Below are 17,360 nucleotides of genomic sequence, written 5' to 3'. Positions count from 1 at the left end.
GAGCCTGCGGGCGCCCCCACTCACCCTAGAGGCCTACGAACAAGGAAGGGCAGGGCTATCGTGCCCACCGTACCCCCAGACCAGGTCCGGAGGCTTCCCAATCCCCAGCAAACGCCCAGCAGCCTCACCCAGGGCCCGCCCTTCGAGCCGAGGAAGTTCAACCACCCCCGCCCTCTCCCACCACCGCCCACTTCCGATTTCCTGCCGCCTCCACTCCTGCTTCTGGTCTGGCTCAGAGGGACTGCGGCCACGCGGTTTGACTCAGTTTGGGCATGCCCACGTGTCCTAGCCAGCGAAGCCCCGCCCACCTGCCACGAGGGCGGCTTCACGAGGACCGCGTGCGGGCGTGGGCCTGGAGGTGAGCCCTGGAGCCAGCGTAGTTGGGTTAAGTAATGAGCTCTCGGGGGCCCACGTGCTTCGGAGCAGCAGAAGGAGGGGCAGCTGTAACCCCTGCGGGGCAGGGGAGGTAGCCGCCTACAGAGTGACCTGGGGAAAAAAAAAGGTGGTTTTCACTTAGGGGCCTAAATAGCACTTCATAAGCACCTACTGTGTGCTAAGAACTGGGGTTACAAAGAAAAATAAACAGAAAAACAGCCCCAGCTCTGGAGGAGCACACCGTCTAATGGCATCCCAGCAAGCGAAGACAGACAAGAGAGAGACAGGGTGAACTGGGGGTGGTCGCAGAGGGAAGGCACCAAGATCTAGGAGAAGGGGGTAAAGCTTTCTTGGAGAAGGGAGGCATGGAGCCGGGAGGTGGAGATGAGGGGGAACATTGCAGCCTTGTTGCACCCAGATGAAATTCAGCAATCCTTTATTAAGTGCTTTCTGTAGAGGAAAGATACAAATAAGGAACACTTTGTCTCTCCTGCCCTCATGGAGCTTATAATGATAGAGTAGAGTTTTATGGCCATTTAAAGTCTGCCCAGTGCTTTACGTGACTTATCTCACTGCCCCGTGAACCGCAAGCTAGAAAGATGGCTAGAATCAAAAAGCAGGCTACTTGAGTCCTTTATAGTCCAAAGTGGGTGAGGTTATGAGGAACCACACCCCCAAAAAATTAACCAAATCAGGAATTAGGGAGTGAAATGAAAAGTGTTCGGAAATTTTGTTTCCTTAACTACAATGAATATTCTGCTAAAGACTTGAAGCATCTGAGAAAAGAATAAAAGAAAAGGCAAAAGGGACCATAGACCAACAGGACAGTTTTGAAAGTTATATGATGTATTTATTATATATTTAAAAGGAAAAGAACTTCATAAAGGATTCCCCATTTCACGCACAGCCCTCCCTCCCTTGTTCCATTGTATATAAGGAAATGCTTGTATCATTTGGTGTTTAAGAATAAAATTAAATTGTGAGGGGGAAGGTTCTCTACTGAAATATTTAGAAACCACTTTCTATCATTTAAAAAAAAAGAATCTTCAAGATCATATCCTAGGAATGGGAAGACTGAACCTCTAACATTTCCAAACCAACTTTAAACTTCAGCATATTCTTAAAGCCTAATGTCTGCTTGTAAAAATTAAGCCTTTAGAGACCATCTTTCTGATTCATTCTAAGATAATTTTTTATGATAGCCATGATTTATACTTTTTTTTTTAACTTTTCTAGTTGAAAATTGGGGTGGGTTCCCGTGAAGTTACTAAGGCAGCTGAAATTGGAAAACAGATCTTTTAACATCTAGATCATTCAAACCATTTTGCAAGGAGTACTTTGGTGCTTTTCATAAAATCCAAAAGCTTTATTAAACATTTGAAATGCTGAATGAATGTCATTGGGCAAAGAAAAGTTTATTAAAGAACGTACTTAGAATACTGCACTAAAATTCCAGTTTAAGTTCTGAGGAAACAAATTTTATATTTCATAGCCCATAAAATACTTTTTCCATAGTAATTGCTCTGTCCAGTTTTTAGACTCTACACAATGGGAAGAAATCAAAACATGTTCGAAAAAGCTTTCCTACTATGTGTTAGTAAGAAAAGTATCACTATTCCAATCTGAAAAATAACTAAAGCTATCCCAAGGCACTATCTTCTCAGATTTCCCTTTAAAATAACGAGTTACTAAGGAACTAAAACTGTATCAGTTTTCTCTCCTACAATACTATCTTCTGGAAGGAACCTTGGAGGCTGTCTACTCCAATTACTTCATTTGAAAGGAAATTAAGCAGAGTTTAGGGGGTTGCCTAAGGCAACTCCAAGTTCCTTTTCACAGAATAAGACCAAAAAAGTGGGAGAAGGTCTACAAATTGTACATTCTGGACTTTTATTTCAAAACACTCTTCCACAGAGCACACGTACAGCCCGCAAATCAAATTACTGAGAAAGGTTTGGGGTCCTCCCCTCTGCTCACCCCCTTAAGTAGTGATCATTTTGGATATTTAGAACTGCTGGTCCAGCAGGAGATCTGTGGCACTAACCCCATTTAGGCAAGTAGTAAATAGATTACCTACAACAACCTTAATTACACCCATTGGGGAAGCCACCTACTCCCATTTCCCACTTTAGAATTACCTACTTAAGGTAGGGTCTCTCTAAGGAGAGATCCATTGTGTATTCTATTATTCAAATCACCTAAAGCTGGCTGTCTGGGATTCTATTTGTCAACCTCACCTGTGGCAGCACTTTGAGCAATTCTTAAAGCGCTTGGGTGGAGACCCTGGCTGGATTTTCCTTAATGAGTTTGGAAAGAGCGTGAAGGGCACAGCTGCTTTTTTTTTTTTTTTTAATAAACTGTAATTCTTTTTTTATCCAGGATAGAAGACCCAACCCCCACCCCCACCCCTAGTATTTCAGTGCCTTTTCACTTTTTAATTCGATGAGAGGCTGAAAAAGGACTGACAGGAAGGGGAAAACGCCAAAGAGAAACTAGCTGTGTGTAAAGGGTGGGGTGTGCCACAGTTTCTTCACCTGTAAAACCAGAGTTTGGGCCTAGGTTATCTCTAAGGTCTCTAGCTAGCTGCAGCATTTTGTGAATCTCTGACTATGGTGGTAATGGAAATGAAGTTAAAGCTGTTTGAAAACAGTAAAAGAAATAACCCTTTAAAGAGAAGCAGGTACAGTGTGTGTGTATGTCTTTGCTGTTTGCTTCTCCGATACAGCACTCATTTCTTTTTCTTTCTTTTTTTTTTCTTTTCACATCAGTCATGTTGTAAGGAAGAATTAAAACCAATAGGAGGAACCACAAGAAAGAGGAAACAAAACAGAAGGGGAAAAAAAGAGCAAATAGTATGCTTCCATCTGCATTCAAACTCCGTAGTTCTTTCTTTGGATGTGGATAACATTTTCCACCATGAGACTTTTGGAGATGTCTTAGATCCTTGCATTGCTGAGAAGAGCCAAGTCTATCAAAGTTAGTTATTGCACAATGCAGCTGTTACTGTGTACAACGTTCTCCTGGCTCTGCTCACTTCACTCAGCATCAGTCCATACCAGTCTTTCCAGGTTTTTCTGAAGTCCTCTTGCTCAACATTTCTTATAGCAAAATAGTATTCCATTACATTCATGTACCACAACTTGTTCAGCCATCCCCTCAATTTCCAGTTCTTTGCCACCACAGAAGGAGCTGCTGTAAATACTTTTGTACACTTGGGTCCTTTTCCCTTTTTTTTTTTTTTTTTTTTGGCTAGGCAATGGGGTTAAGTGACTTGCCCAGGGTCACACAGCTAGTAAGTGTTATGTGTCTGAGACCAGATTTGAACTCGGGTCCTCCAGAATCCAGGAGTGGTGCTCTATCCACTGCACCACCTAGCTGCCCCTCCCTTTTCCCATTTTTATGATCTCTTTGGGATACAGCCCTAGAAGTGTAAAGCACTCGTTTCTAAGACATACAGGGAACTGATTCAAATTTATAAGAACTATTTTTCAATTAATAAATGGTCAGAGGATATGAACAGGCAGTTTTCAGAGGAAGAAATCCAGGCTATCAATAACCATATTAAAAAATGCCCCAAATCAATAATTAGAGAAATGCAAATTAAAACAACTGTAAAGTAACAGTCCTCATACTGACAAAGTTGACAAACAGGTGAGAAAAAAAAAGGTCAAATGCTAGAGCAGCTGTGGGAAAACAGATATATCAATGGGATGTTGACATAGCTGTGAAGTGGTCCAGCTATTCTGGAAAGCAGTTGGAACTATGCCCCAGAAGTTATTAAACTGTACCTTGTGACCCAGCAATATTACTACTAGACCTTACCTCAAAGAGATCAAACAGAGGAATAGGACCCATATGAAGAAAAGAATTTAATACCAGTTCTTTTTGTGGTGGAAAAGAACTGGAAATTGAAGTGAATCCTATCAGCTGGGGAATGACTAAACATGTTATATGTGAATGTGAGGGAATTGTGAATTGTGCTGTAAGAAATGATAAAGGGTATGGTTTCAGTAAACCTGGTAAGACTTACATGAACAGATGCAGAGCACAATGAGTAGAACCAGGAGAACAATTTACACAATAACAATATTGAAAAAAACAACATCTTTGAATTTACACGATAACAATATTGAAAAAAACAACATCTTCGAAAGACTTAAGAACTCTCTCAAATGCAATCACCAACCAGGATTCTAGAGGACTCATAGTGAAACAGGCTATCCAATGCCTCACGGAGAGATAATACACTCAGTACAGATTGAAGCTTTTTTTTTTTTAAGCATGGTCAATGTAGGAATTTCTTTTGCTTGAGAGGAAGAAATCCAAGCTCTGGATAGTCATGTTTTTAAAAATGCTCCAAATTGTTAATTAGAGAAATGCAATTAAAACAACTCTGAGGTAACACTGAATACCCTTCAGATTGGCAAAGCTGACCAAAAAAAATGACAAATACTAGAGATCAAGGATTTTGGTTAATTTCAAACATTTTTAATTTTTTTTTAGGCAGTTGGGGTTAAGTGACTTGCCCAGGGTCACACAACTAGTAAGTTTGGTCTGAGGCCAGATTTGAACTTAGGTCCATCCTGACTTCAGGTCCGGTGCTCTAGCCACTGTGCCACCTAGCTGTCCCAAAAAATTTTAATTTAAAAATAAAAATAACCACCTCCAAATCCTATCACTTTCTAACTTTAGTGTTTTCCTGAGCAAACTCCAAAATCCTTTTTTTGATTTTCCTTCTGCCTCAACTCAACTATTCTACCTTCCTTTTTTCTGTTCTTGGGTTCAGAAATTGAATTTAAGGTATATTTTTAAATAATGGCCCTTCTTACTTTTAACCATTAGTTGACCTGCTAATCCTTATCCCTCAGAATCCCCAATACCCATTAGACTGTGAGCTCCTCAAGTGCAGGGACTGTTTTTTGCCTTTCTTTGTATCCCTAGTGTTTAGTACAGTGCTAGGCATATAGAGAGGGTGCTTAATAAATGGTTGTTGAGTGACTGCAAGTTTCACATTCCTTTTCCATCCTTAGAGAAGGTCACAAAATCATGCTGGTTTTACTCAGTACAAATAATGGTCCTGGGCTTTCACAGCTGTTCAGAAATGCTATTCTGATGTCATTTATCCTTTCTTATGCTTATTTTATTCTTATCATTTTGTTGGTTGATTGGTTGGTTGGTCTGCCATGGAAAATGACCTTTGGACTAGATAGAAGACAAATGACTGTGTAAGGACATAGTAAAGGAGCCCCTGGCTGCCCTTGATTAATTCAAATCGCCTGGTCCAGGCGACCCACATCCTCAGGTCCTAAAAAACCTGGTGCCATTGAGTGCTGTGCCACTGTCAGTGATGTCTGAGCATTCATGGAGGATAGGAAAAATGCCAGCAGACAGGGGGTGGGAAACAATGTCTTGATTTCATCCCCCAAAAGGAAGAGAATAGGATATCAAATAAGGTTGGTTTCTAGTTAGTCCTGGGAAAGTTCTGGAATGAATTATTGTATTGAACATTTAGAAAAGAAGTGACTCCAAGAAGCCATTCTTTTTGTATCCCCAAGAAAAAGTCATTCCAGGTAGACTTTGTTCCCTTTTTGACCATTGCACTAAACGGGCAGATTAGGAGGATAACATAGAGTTTACTTAGATTTTTGCAGTGCCTTTGATAAAGCCTACTATGCTCTTCAGATGGAAAGATGGAGAGGTATTGATTAGTGCCAGGTGGAGTCCAAGCTGGCCCAACCTGGAATGAAGAAGGTCTCCAGCATAGTGCTGCAGAGACCTATGCTTGGCCTTGTGCTGTTAACATTTTTATCAGGGATGTATATAAAAGTATGCTTCTCAGGTTTGTTGTTCAATTATTTTTCAGTTGTGTCCAACTCTTTGTGACCCCGTTTTGGGTTTTCTTGGCAAAGATACAAGAGTGGTTTGCCATTTCCTTCTCCAGCTCATTTTACAGATGAGGAACTAGGTAGACAAGGTTAAGTGACTTGCCCAGGGTCGCATAGCTAGTAAGTGTCTGAGGCCAAATTTGAACTCGGGTCCTCCTGACTCCAGAGCCAGTGCTCTATCCAGCTAGCTGCCACTTACCAGATTTACAAATTTGCCAATGTAAAGGAAAATGACACCAAAAAATCAGAGTATCAACAAGTATTATGTTCATTTAATTTGGAGAGTATTATTGTATAGAATTTCTCTACATCTTCATCCTCTGCAACAGATGTTGGCGCATGTTGGCATGTGACCTGCATTTATCTTTTATGGTTGTCCTTTTGCTTAAGTTAATCCATGAACACTGTGAGGCAAGAGAACCAAATTTGTTACGTGAAATCTTTCTTGTTGCTTTTGTTTTACACAAACTGATTCCATCAAGTCAAGACAAAAAGTATCTACTAAAGCACTTACTATGGGCTAAGCAGTGTACTAACTGCTGGGGAGACAAAGAAAGGCAAGGACAAAAAGAAAATTCCTTTATCTTCTCTTTAAGCAGAATCTATAAAACTTTGTTCTATTTAACTGTTAACTTTTTATACAGCCGGTTCACTTAGTACTTTCAAGATTGACATGATTTAGTTCCCACGTGCCCACTGGTTGGTCATTGTACAGTGATTTCACACTTCCAATTAAAAATACAGCTAATGTTAAAGTCTAAAAATAATGTGATTTTTAGCACCTTCTGTCCCATTTCCCAAGTCTCCCACCCTCATTGCAGAAGAATACCACATGGGATTGAAGGCCATTTTTAATTTTTTTTCTCTCATATGTTATTTATATTTTTCTCTCATGTGTTATTTCTATGTCATCAATAAAAAAAAATCAGGGAAAAACCTCTTTAATATGGCTACACCTGTCTGATTTTATTTCCTTCTACTCCCTAACCCTCCATTCTACATAAGCTTGTCTCTTCAGTATGCTGTGGTATGCAATGGAATAATGCAGCTCTCCTTCCTTTTCTTATTTTGTTTCTCTTGTATGGAATGTCTTATCCTCCTCCACCATATCCGCCAAAAAAGCCTATTTATCCTTCAAAGGACTTCATCAAAACTCATCCCACTTCTTCCATGAAACTTTTTATGAAACCTAAAACCTTTATTACTTTTTCACTTCTCCGAATTCCTATTGCACTTATCAAAAACAAAAACCACTCCTTTTAGCTATAAAGTGTCCTCTAGTTGTTTTATTGTGTTAATTTTGTCTCCTACATTATAAACCCTCTAGGGGATGAGATCATGTCTACTATTAGCTTTCATGTCACCCATAACACCTAGCACATATAGGCTCTCAGTCACAAAGCCTGACTACACTTTTTTGTGACTTCTGTAACAACAAAAGCTACATTAAAACATCACAGAAAACAAAAGGCAGGCAGGACAATTATATATGGGAACTATTCCTTTTAAGATTAGCCTGTGAATTGCTCAGCCTCTGCCCATTGCAGACATGATGATGGTGCCATTGGAGATATAGGCACACCACCACTGTCACAGAGAAAAGCCATGTGGCTTTGAAAGGAAAAGGAAATGTTTGGGAGAAGTATAATTCTTCAGTAATGTGTTAGCCTTGAGAGTAAGACTAGCAGTGGATCCCCAAAGGAGAGTGGCAGAAAAATGAATGTGATGAAAAGTACCAATTGCAGAGTACTGTGTGAATTACTTTTTGGTCATTTATGTTGCAAGAGAAGGTAATGCTTTGTATTTTATATATTCTAGAAGAAAAGAGATTGAATAAGGAATAGGATTACTGTTTTATCTTCTGTTATATGACTTTTACCAAGTTTAGTTCCACTAAAGCCAATATTTAATTGGCCACTTTGTGCAAAGCACTGAACTGGGTGCTTGTTAAAAAGACAAAAATTAGAGAAGGCATGGTCTCCACCCTTCCAACTAAAAACTCTGTTGAAGGATAGAGCTTACGATCCTCAGTTGTGTCAGTGATCAGGGGAAGCACTGGGAAGTGGAGAGAAAAATACTAGGGGGCAAAAAGTATTATAATGATGATGATAACTAGCATTCACATAGCACTTTAAGGTATGGAAAGTGCTTTATATTATCTGATTTTATCCTCACAACAGCTCTAGGAAGTAGATACTATTCTTATCCCTATTTTACAGATGAGGAAACTGAGGTAGACAGGTTAAGTGACTTACCTTCGGTTACATAGCTGGTGTCTGAGGCAGTATTTGAACTCAGGTCTTCCTGACTCAAGGTCCAACACTGTGCCACCTAGCTAGTCTGTTATAATAAAGGCTTAGAATATATATTCATGAATATCCAAAATGGAGTGATTATCTCTCTCAACCTCTTACTAGCTCATTTTCTTCATTCTCATTACAAGTTCTAAGGTAATCAAGGCTATGTTCCAACATTTCCACATTAATTACTAATAGTGCAGCATCTTTCTCATTAAATATTTAGCTCTGAGTCCCTTCCCAGGTTCATTAAATATTTTTAATTTTCTTTTTATTTTATTCCCGTAAATGTTATTTCAAACCCCCTAATCTCTTAAACCTAAAACATCAAGATTACTGGCTATACTATTAAGTGTCATAAACAGTAAAACAAAGACAAATAATTATTTATAATATGTCAATTGTGAGAAAGACCACTGCCAAAGTCACTTTTAACCATCATAACTGCTTCTGACTTCTCAATTCTGGAACAGAGTTCTGCCATTCACTTCTCTCAGGATACCACTTAAAACTTTTCTCAAGAATTCTTTTCATGCTTCCTTGTAAGGTAAAGGTTAAACCCAATTGTCTGAGGAAATAAATCCTTAGTCTTTTCCTCTATCTCTTCAACTATCACATCATTCTCTCCAGAATGGCAGTTAAACCATTACTATCCAATATTCCATTGCATCTTAAAACTACAGTAACACTAGCTGCAGTGTCTGTGGGAGAGGCTATTGAAACTGGTGTTAACAAAAGAAATTAGATAGAAAGCTTGCATCAACCTAGAGTTCGATGAGTTCCTTAAGGACCTTCATTTATGCTTTCTTTCAAAAATAGCTCTTCCAATAGATAATAAGGTAGATAATACAAGTACTCTCATTTTACTGAAAAGATAAGTCTCCAATTGAAGACATAGTACATAGCAGGCCCTTAAACACTTATTGTCTGACATTTCTTTTTAAAATATAAGTTGATCGGTGAATCCCCTGTGCATCCACATTGTCTCCATGTAAATTCCCTTTTTCCTACTTGTTGGAATTATTTCCCTTTATGTCTTCAAGATTTATTCTTGGCGTCTCTCATCCCTCTTGGGCTGAAATCCCATGAAGCATTTTTAGTTCATAGGTTCCTAGCTGTCTTTCCTCTGAACTCTCAGAAATCTGCTTCCCTAAAATCTAGAGGGTACATATGAGACTATACCCAGACTGATTTCCTTTCTTCTATCACAAACTCTAAAATGGTGTGGTCAGTTGCCCTCAAGATTCCCATCATTTGGGGCAGCTAGATGGCACAGTGGATAGAGCACCAGCCCTGGAATCAGGAGGACCTGAGTTCAAATCCGGTCTCAGACCAGACACTTGACACTTACTAGCTGTGTGACCCTGGGCAAGTCACTTAACTCCCAATTGCCTCACAAAAAAAAAAAAAAAAAAAAAAGATTCCCATCATTTCCACTCCAGCACTAGTTCTACCCTATTAATGAGAATCAGAATCAGACTAAGAAATCACTGCCCCTTTCCCTGCAATTACCTTGTACTTGTATTGCCTCGAGCACTCTGAAAGTGAAACCCCACTAGGCTGGCTTCTGGGTCCACATCTACTCACAACCATAGTTTTGAGTTGCCACCATTGTGATTATTAAATAAATTAAAAGCAAAGGCATTTGTTGAAATAGCATTCAACATTACAGTATAGTAATTAATATAGTGATTAAAAATAGTAACAAAATTACAATCGAACATTCCTCCCGTAAACTCAATCTCCAACAAATATCCACCATCAGCAGGGAAAATGAACTAGCAAAGGATCACATTTGAGGACACACAAATGGGGAATATGCATGGTCAGGGCACATATACAGCAGGGCAACTCACATTTCTAATGCTGCAGAACCAGCAATGTCATTGTGGTTTTGCCTTTAGTATCCCCCTGGTCTCATGATGACTATTGAGCATGTTGCTCTGCTGGTCATTTGGTGACCTCTGGGTAGTCCTAAGAGCTGCTCTTATGGCTGCTGAATGGGTAGTTTTTGCTGATCATTACTCCCCAGTAATAGTTTCTGGTCTCTTTTTTTTTTCATGGTCACCCAAGTCTCAGTTGAAGCCTGATAGGGTGCAGTGGTTAGAAACTCTGCCTAACAGGAACAGAAACAGTTTTTAGAGAGCGGGCTAACAGCTCTTGCCTCATAGTCACTATACCCATCTAACAAAAGCCACATGGGGGATCTTCATGGTAAGATTTTTTTTTTTCAACTAATAACTGATTTAGGATTAGCTATTCTCAAGGTCCTCTCTGGGTCTCCTCAGTATTCAAATGAATTTGAGCCAGAACAAAGGTAAATTAAGAAGGCAAGAACATTGTTCTCTACCCAACCATCCCATATTCCTTCCAGATTATGCCTGTCAGCATCAAAACCAGATCAATTTGGTATTTGGGGCCATTGAAAAACCTGTCACTAGTACATCTTTATTTTAGATACACCTTGTCTTCCCCATAGAAGGTAAGCTCTTTGAGGGCAGGTATTGTTTCATTTTTCTCTTTGTAACTCTAGGGCCTAGCAGTGCCTGGCACAGAATAGGCACTTAATAAATGCTTCTTGACTCTTTACAGCAGAGAATAGAGGAAGATTTTGAAGGAGTAGCCTCTTAAAACACAAAGAAGCAATGTTGGATGAAAAAGACCCACTAAAACTGGGGCATTTAAGGATAGAACTGGAAGGACAGAGAACATCTAGATGAAAAATGGTAAAGGGCTGCCAACATTTCCATGTCTATCATTGATAATGGATCCAACACATTTGGGCTGTTGCATCACGAAGAGGACCAGGGAAAGTGGGACTGAGTAAGGATGCACAGGTAAAGTCTATGCTGGGTGACAACCTTGGGAGAACCGGAAGCATCTGTTCACTCGATCTGAAAGGTAGTTGTTGTTGAGTCTGACTCTCTGTGACCCCATTTGGGGTTTTCTTGGCCAGGATACTGGGGTGGTTTTGCCATTTCTTTCTCCAACTCATTTTACAGGTGAGGAACTAGGCAAGCAGGGTTAAGTGACTTGCCCAGAGTCACACAGCTAGTGTCTGAGGCCAGATCTGAACTAAGATCTCCTGATTACAGGCTCAGTGCTCTATCTGCTATGCCATCTAGCAGCTCAGATCTGAAAGGGAAGGATAGCAAATGATTGGAGAAATTAATGGACATTATTATGACTGGGGAAAAAAAGCAACAGAATAACTTTGCTAATGGCCTTAAGTTGTTTAATATCAAGTGGTCTGCACCATTGTAGAGTAACAAAATTGGCCAGCTCAAAGATGCTTCGAAAAATTGAGGTGCGAATTCCTGTTTACGGGATCTCTGTGAGCCTGCAGGTCTCACAGAGGCCAGCCAAGGCCAGAGGACTGCCTGGCCACAACATACTAGCGAGGGCAGAGAATCTACAGCTAACAAACAAAAGTCGTCTTCTATCAGAGGGATCACCTGAAGGGGGAAGGCTATATGGGAGGATAAAGCCTGGATATGAGGCCCCAGTAGAGAAGGAGGAGTATTTAGGCCTAGAGACAGAGACAGCAAAACCAGACAAGGGTGACCTGGATTGCAGAACTAAAGAGCATCCTGGGCTCAAGGACAGGGCTGAGCTGCTAAACAGAGACTAGCATTCCCAGTCAAGACTTAGGAGAAGTATTAGGAATCTTTTGGCAGGCTAGTGTGACCTGGTCACTGCAACTGTAATCATCTTAATTCTCATTTACATAGCAATTTACAAAGTTCTTTCCTCAGAATTACCCTGTGAGGGGCAGCTGGGTAGCTCAGTAAATAAGAGTATCAGCCCTAGAATCAGGAGGACCTGAGTTCAAATCTGGCCTCAGACACTTAACACTTACTAGCTGTGTGACCCTGGGCAAGTCACTTAACCCCTGCATAGCCAAAAAAAAAAAATTACCCTGTGAGGTAGGTAAAGTAGGAATATATATGTATATTGATATCAATATAGAGATATACACACAGAGAAAAAGTGAAAAGTAGTTGTATATATTTTTATATGTGCACACATATGTAGTCCATTTTATAAATAAGGAAACTGAGGTTCAAAGAGGATAAGTGATTTGTAGACTGCCATGAGAGTAGTATGTCAGAAAGACAGCACTGGAACTGAGGTGGTTTGATTCCAAATTCACAGTTCTTTCCATTGTAACACTTTGCTTCCCTTAGAGGTTAAAAAAATTATTTTTAAAATTTAAAATATTAAATTAAATTAAAATATTTTATTTGCACAGTAACAGCCACGTTGTGAGCCCTTCTCAGAAATGCAAGGACCTAAGATATCACCAAAGGTCTCAGGATGGAAAATGCTATCCACATCCAAAGAAAGAACTATGGAGTTTGAATGCAGATCGAAGCATACTATGTGCTATTTTTTTTTCTTCTGTTGTGTTTTGTTTCCCCTTTCTGGTGGTTCCTCCTATTGGTTCTAATTCTTACCTACAGCATCACTAATGTGAAAATGTTTAATAGGAATGTATATGTATAGCCTATATCAGACTGTGTGCTGTCTTGGAGAGGGAGAGGGGGAGAAAAATTTAAAACTCAAAAGCTTATGGAAGTGATTGTTGATAAATCGAAATAAATTAATAAAAAAATTTTAAATACATAAAAAATATTTTATTTGTTTTAATCAGCCAAAATCTACCTTCTCACCCTCCCATACCAACTCTTCCCAATTAAGAACATAAAACCAAAACCCATTACAGATATGTATTGTCAACTAAAATAAATTTCCGGGTTGGCCACGTCCAAAAGAAATATGTCTCATTCAGCGTTCTCTCAGGAGGCAGAGAGAATGTTTCATCATTGGAACTGTGGAATTGTGGTTGGTCATTACCTTGATATGTGTTCCACACAATAATTTTCCATCCTATGTATATACCATAACTTGTTCATCTATTCTCCAGTGTATGAGCACCCCTTTCAGATTCCCATTCTTTGCCACCTCAAAAAGAACTATTGATTCTAGACCTGGTTATTTCTGTGCAGGCTAGGCTAGATACTGTAATAAGACCTTGCTCTGCACCTGGTTCTGAGCCACCACTGCTGGGGTAGACTTCTGAACTTCCTCCTTTGTTGGTACACAGTCCTAGGCCTCCCTACCTGGGAATGCCACCCCAATGTACAGGTCTTCTCAGTCCACCAGGGATCAGTGACCTAGAACTGAGTAATGGGCAACCAAGCTTCCAGTTTGCACCTGTGCTGGCCACAGTGCCCTGTATGGGTCTTGGACCTCCTCTTGCTGTGGTGCACAGACTCTCCTAGGATACAAGAATGCTCATACCTGGCAGGCATGCTCCTGCCTGGAGCCCCTACCCAGTATCCATAGACCTCCATATCTGTCTCCTTGTGCTGAAATGGGCTGGAGAAATAACTCACTGTGACTTTTTCTGGATTTCTCCTCAGGACTTCTGGTGCATTTTCTAGATCTGTTTGGAGGAGTTTTGTGGAGGGAAGTTGTTTTCTACCATTCTGAATGCTATCTTGGCTCCACTTTCCTTCCTTAAAGTATCTGATGGTTTAATAGGAGTTAGATGTAATCTGTTTTTAACAGTTAAATTTATTTTCAAAAAAATTTTAAAATAGTAACATTTACTCATTTCCGTCCCAGCCAGACCTATAGTGTAATCCTGGTAGTTCAAACTATACAAGCAAGAAAGCTACCACCATCTGCTGGCAACTTCAAATATAGGTTCACTTCAGTTTTCAAACATTTATTCAACAGTTACATTGAATTTCATTTCCTGATGGACTGGCCTGCATTGTTGACTCTGTGAGAAGCATATGTAACAGAAGAGAAATGAAATGGGCAGAATGGGAAAAAGGGATGCAAGAGAAAGGGAAAAGAGGAAAGCTGGAAGCATAGCCATAACCATACTAGAGCATTTGAAGACATTAACCCATTTGGACACTGTCCCGAACACCAGCTGGAAACCCTCTGTTACACCCCTCCCTAACCTCTCACTGCATTTCTATATGTCCCATAACTATTTCTGGGGCTTTATGAATATAAAATTCCTACAAACAGCCCTGGGAGAAAGACTGACAACCATGTATGTATGTGTGTGTGTATACACACATACATATATACATATATGTGTATATATATAATATACATCTTAATATTTGTCAAATTTAATTGAATTGTTTCCATCATTTACCTTTTCCACTTCTACACCTGAGTTGCTGAGTATTGCTGAAGGAAATCACAAAATCTTGGTCCACTATAAATCCGTATTCTCTGATCTCAGTTGTGCTCTTACTACTGCTCAGCAATCCTTTAAGTCTTCTCTGATGATTCAAACATTTTCTTCTGCAGTTGTTCTAAATCCTCTTTCAAAATTCCCATACAACCTCTCTATTTACTGTAGCCCTCGAAAGCACCTTCTCCCGGGTTCCACACTTTAAAACTCTCCCGGCATCTTCTGAAGAGGAAGAAGTGACTCTTACCCTTCCAATGCTAAGCTCTGCTTATGTCCTTTTTGACTCTTCCTCTCCTATCAGTCAGTCATTTCTTCCCTCTTATCTTCATCATCTAAGGCTCTCCTGACTATGTGCCTCTATCTACAAAATGATCTGGTTGAATCTAATAAAAAAAAAAGGATTCACTATATATTGCCATCTCTTCAAGCTATCATCTTACATGTCTACTTTTTTAAATTGCCAAATTCCTAGGCTTCCTTATTTTTCATTTTCTTGCAATTTGGCGTCTACTTTGCCACGCTATTAAAATTACTTTCTCCAATGACCTAACTGCTAGATCTGATGACTTTTTTTTTGGTCCTTGTCTTTGTTGACCTTTCTGCAACTTTTTAATATTAACTGCCATTCTCTCCTGGACATTCTCTTCACCTCTGGCTTCTGTGACCTTCTGTGATTCTCCAAAGCTCTGTCCTAGGCCCTCTTCTCCCAAATTTATATATCCAGCTATAATCTCTCTCCTGAGCCCAGCTCCCTCCTGAATGTCCCATATATATCTCAAACTCAGCTACTGCTCTCTGGCCATCTTTATGCAATGGCTCCTTGCCTGTGCCTTGGCTTTCCAGCTCTGAACCTCAGGTCATGCTTGCTCTTAACTGGTCAGTTATCCATAACTAGCCTGACTCAGACTCTCACCAACCATCCTTAGACCATGCCACTGCCCACATTCCACCCCTTCCCCATCCCTTGGAGCAAGAATCAAATCAATACTGCCATTCTTCAAAAGGGTATGTCAATCAACCATCCAGTGGCTCCACTCACTATCCCAGCGACTTCCCAGATCAAACCACCCCTCCTTAGCTACTATTCCTTATGTGATGTTTTCTCTTATTAGAATTTAAGCAGGGGCTGTATTTCTTTTTATAATTGTATCATTCATCATTTGCAAAATAAGAATCCCTGTCTTTCCCTCTACATCTTCCTTTCTTCCTAATTTCCTTACTTCTGTCAAGGCACCACTGTCCTTCTGGTCACTCAGGTTTACAATCTTGGAATCATCTTTGTTCTTTACCCCTTACAGCCAATTAATTGCCAGTTCTTGTGGACTTTATTTCCATAATATTTCAAATAATTAGCTGATATCTTATCAAAGAATTCTGTGTAATATATAATGCGGTGGACTAAGTAATTTGTGCCTCCAGGTGCCACATTGAGCCACATTTCATAAAGTGACTATTTCAGATTCTAAACACATGGTGAGCTCACCTCCACCAAAACAATAAATCATGAGCGCCCCATTCCCATGTTTACCTTTAATAGCCAGCCAGACAACACAATTAGTACAAAGCAAAAACCATTTAATAAGATGACATGAAGTAGCTATACAAAATTTCCCTCAGAATCCTGGAGCACACAGTTCCATAAATGCACACACCATTATGTGGGAAGAACAGACGTACATAGTATACACATGTAGCCAAGGCATATGCATGGAGTATATTATGGAATAAAACCACTTTCTCCCATTTGCAAGATTACTCACAGATTTTATTTTTGAAAGCTGGCAAAGCCAGGGGACATCACTTTTTTCTTTCTTTTTTTTTTTTTTGTGTGAGGCAATTGGGGTTAAGTGACTTGCCCAGAGTCACACAGCTAGTGTTATGTGTCTGAGGCTGGATTTGAACTCAGGTCCTCCTGACTCCAAGGCCAGAGCTCTATATACTGTACCACCTAGCTGCTCCGTGACATCACTTCTTTAGGGAGGCTTCAGTCCTGTTAAAAGATAGAAATGTCTTATATACATTAGTGAACAGAAAAAACAAAAATATTAAATGTAAATGCATAACACAATACCTGGCACATAGTAGGCAACTAATATTTTTTGGTTGATTGACTGACAGACATATGGAAGGTATCAGGACATGTATTGGATCCAGACTTTTTTTTTCACAATGTCTGAATTCAGGCATCCTGACTGAGGCAAGGGCATGAATTTAAGGATTACCTAATGATCATTTAGATTAGACTGGCTTTAAGAGCTGGACAGCTTCTTGTGCATGGGAATAGACAATCTGTAGAAAAAAAGAAGAGAACAAAGGTAGCAAGTGAGGTATGTGCTTCCTTGCTTCAAGCTATTGCTTGAATGAACAGTTTCAAAACAGAACTTAAGCCAAGCTGGCTTCTGTAATTGGCCCTTCGTGCCTCCAACCCTTAGAGATCACTGATGTCTTTTAGTAATGTCATTGCATTGCTCCTGCCTGACTGGGCTGCCCAGTTGTATAGTCTTCCAATAAACGCATCATCTTCGCCAGATAGTAGCCATTGCCAGGGACAGCTCTGCTAGTCACACAGATTATGGAGCT

At 40.0% G+C, this 17,360-nt stretch overlaps 1 protein-coding gene across 3 annotated transcripts in view; it reads right to left on the bottom strand.

Moving 5' to 3' along the window:
* HENMT1 (HEN methyltransferase 1) overlaps positions 1 to 17,360 on the bottom strand; it is a 57,750-nt gene that overhangs the window by 25,472 nt on the left and 14,918 nt on the right. The window contains exon 1 of one of the 3 annotated variants that reach the window (XM_027856723.1): positions 309 to 384. The exons of 1 other annotated variant lie outside the window; for it this stretch is intronic. The gene's annotated coding sequence lies outside the window, so the exon portion shown is untranslated. Of the gene's footprint in view, positions 1 to 308; positions 385 to 16,665; positions 16,771 to 17,360 lie in introns of those variants that run through there. One more of the 3 variants, XR_003568622.1, reaches the window with a different exon arrangement.

The sequence above is a fragment of the Vombatus ursinus genome, unplaced genomic scaffold (genome assembly GCF_900497805.2).
Source record: "Vombatus ursinus unplaced genomic scaffold, bare-nosed wombat genome assembly UNPS02011613.1, whole genome shotgun sequence".
NCBI classification, from domain to species: domain Eukaryota; kingdom Metazoa; phylum Chordata; class Mammalia; order Diprotodontia; family Vombatidae; genus Vombatus; species Vombatus ursinus.
Note: the sequence above shows the minus strand (reverse complement) of the source record. Positions and strands in the feature narration are given on the sequence as shown.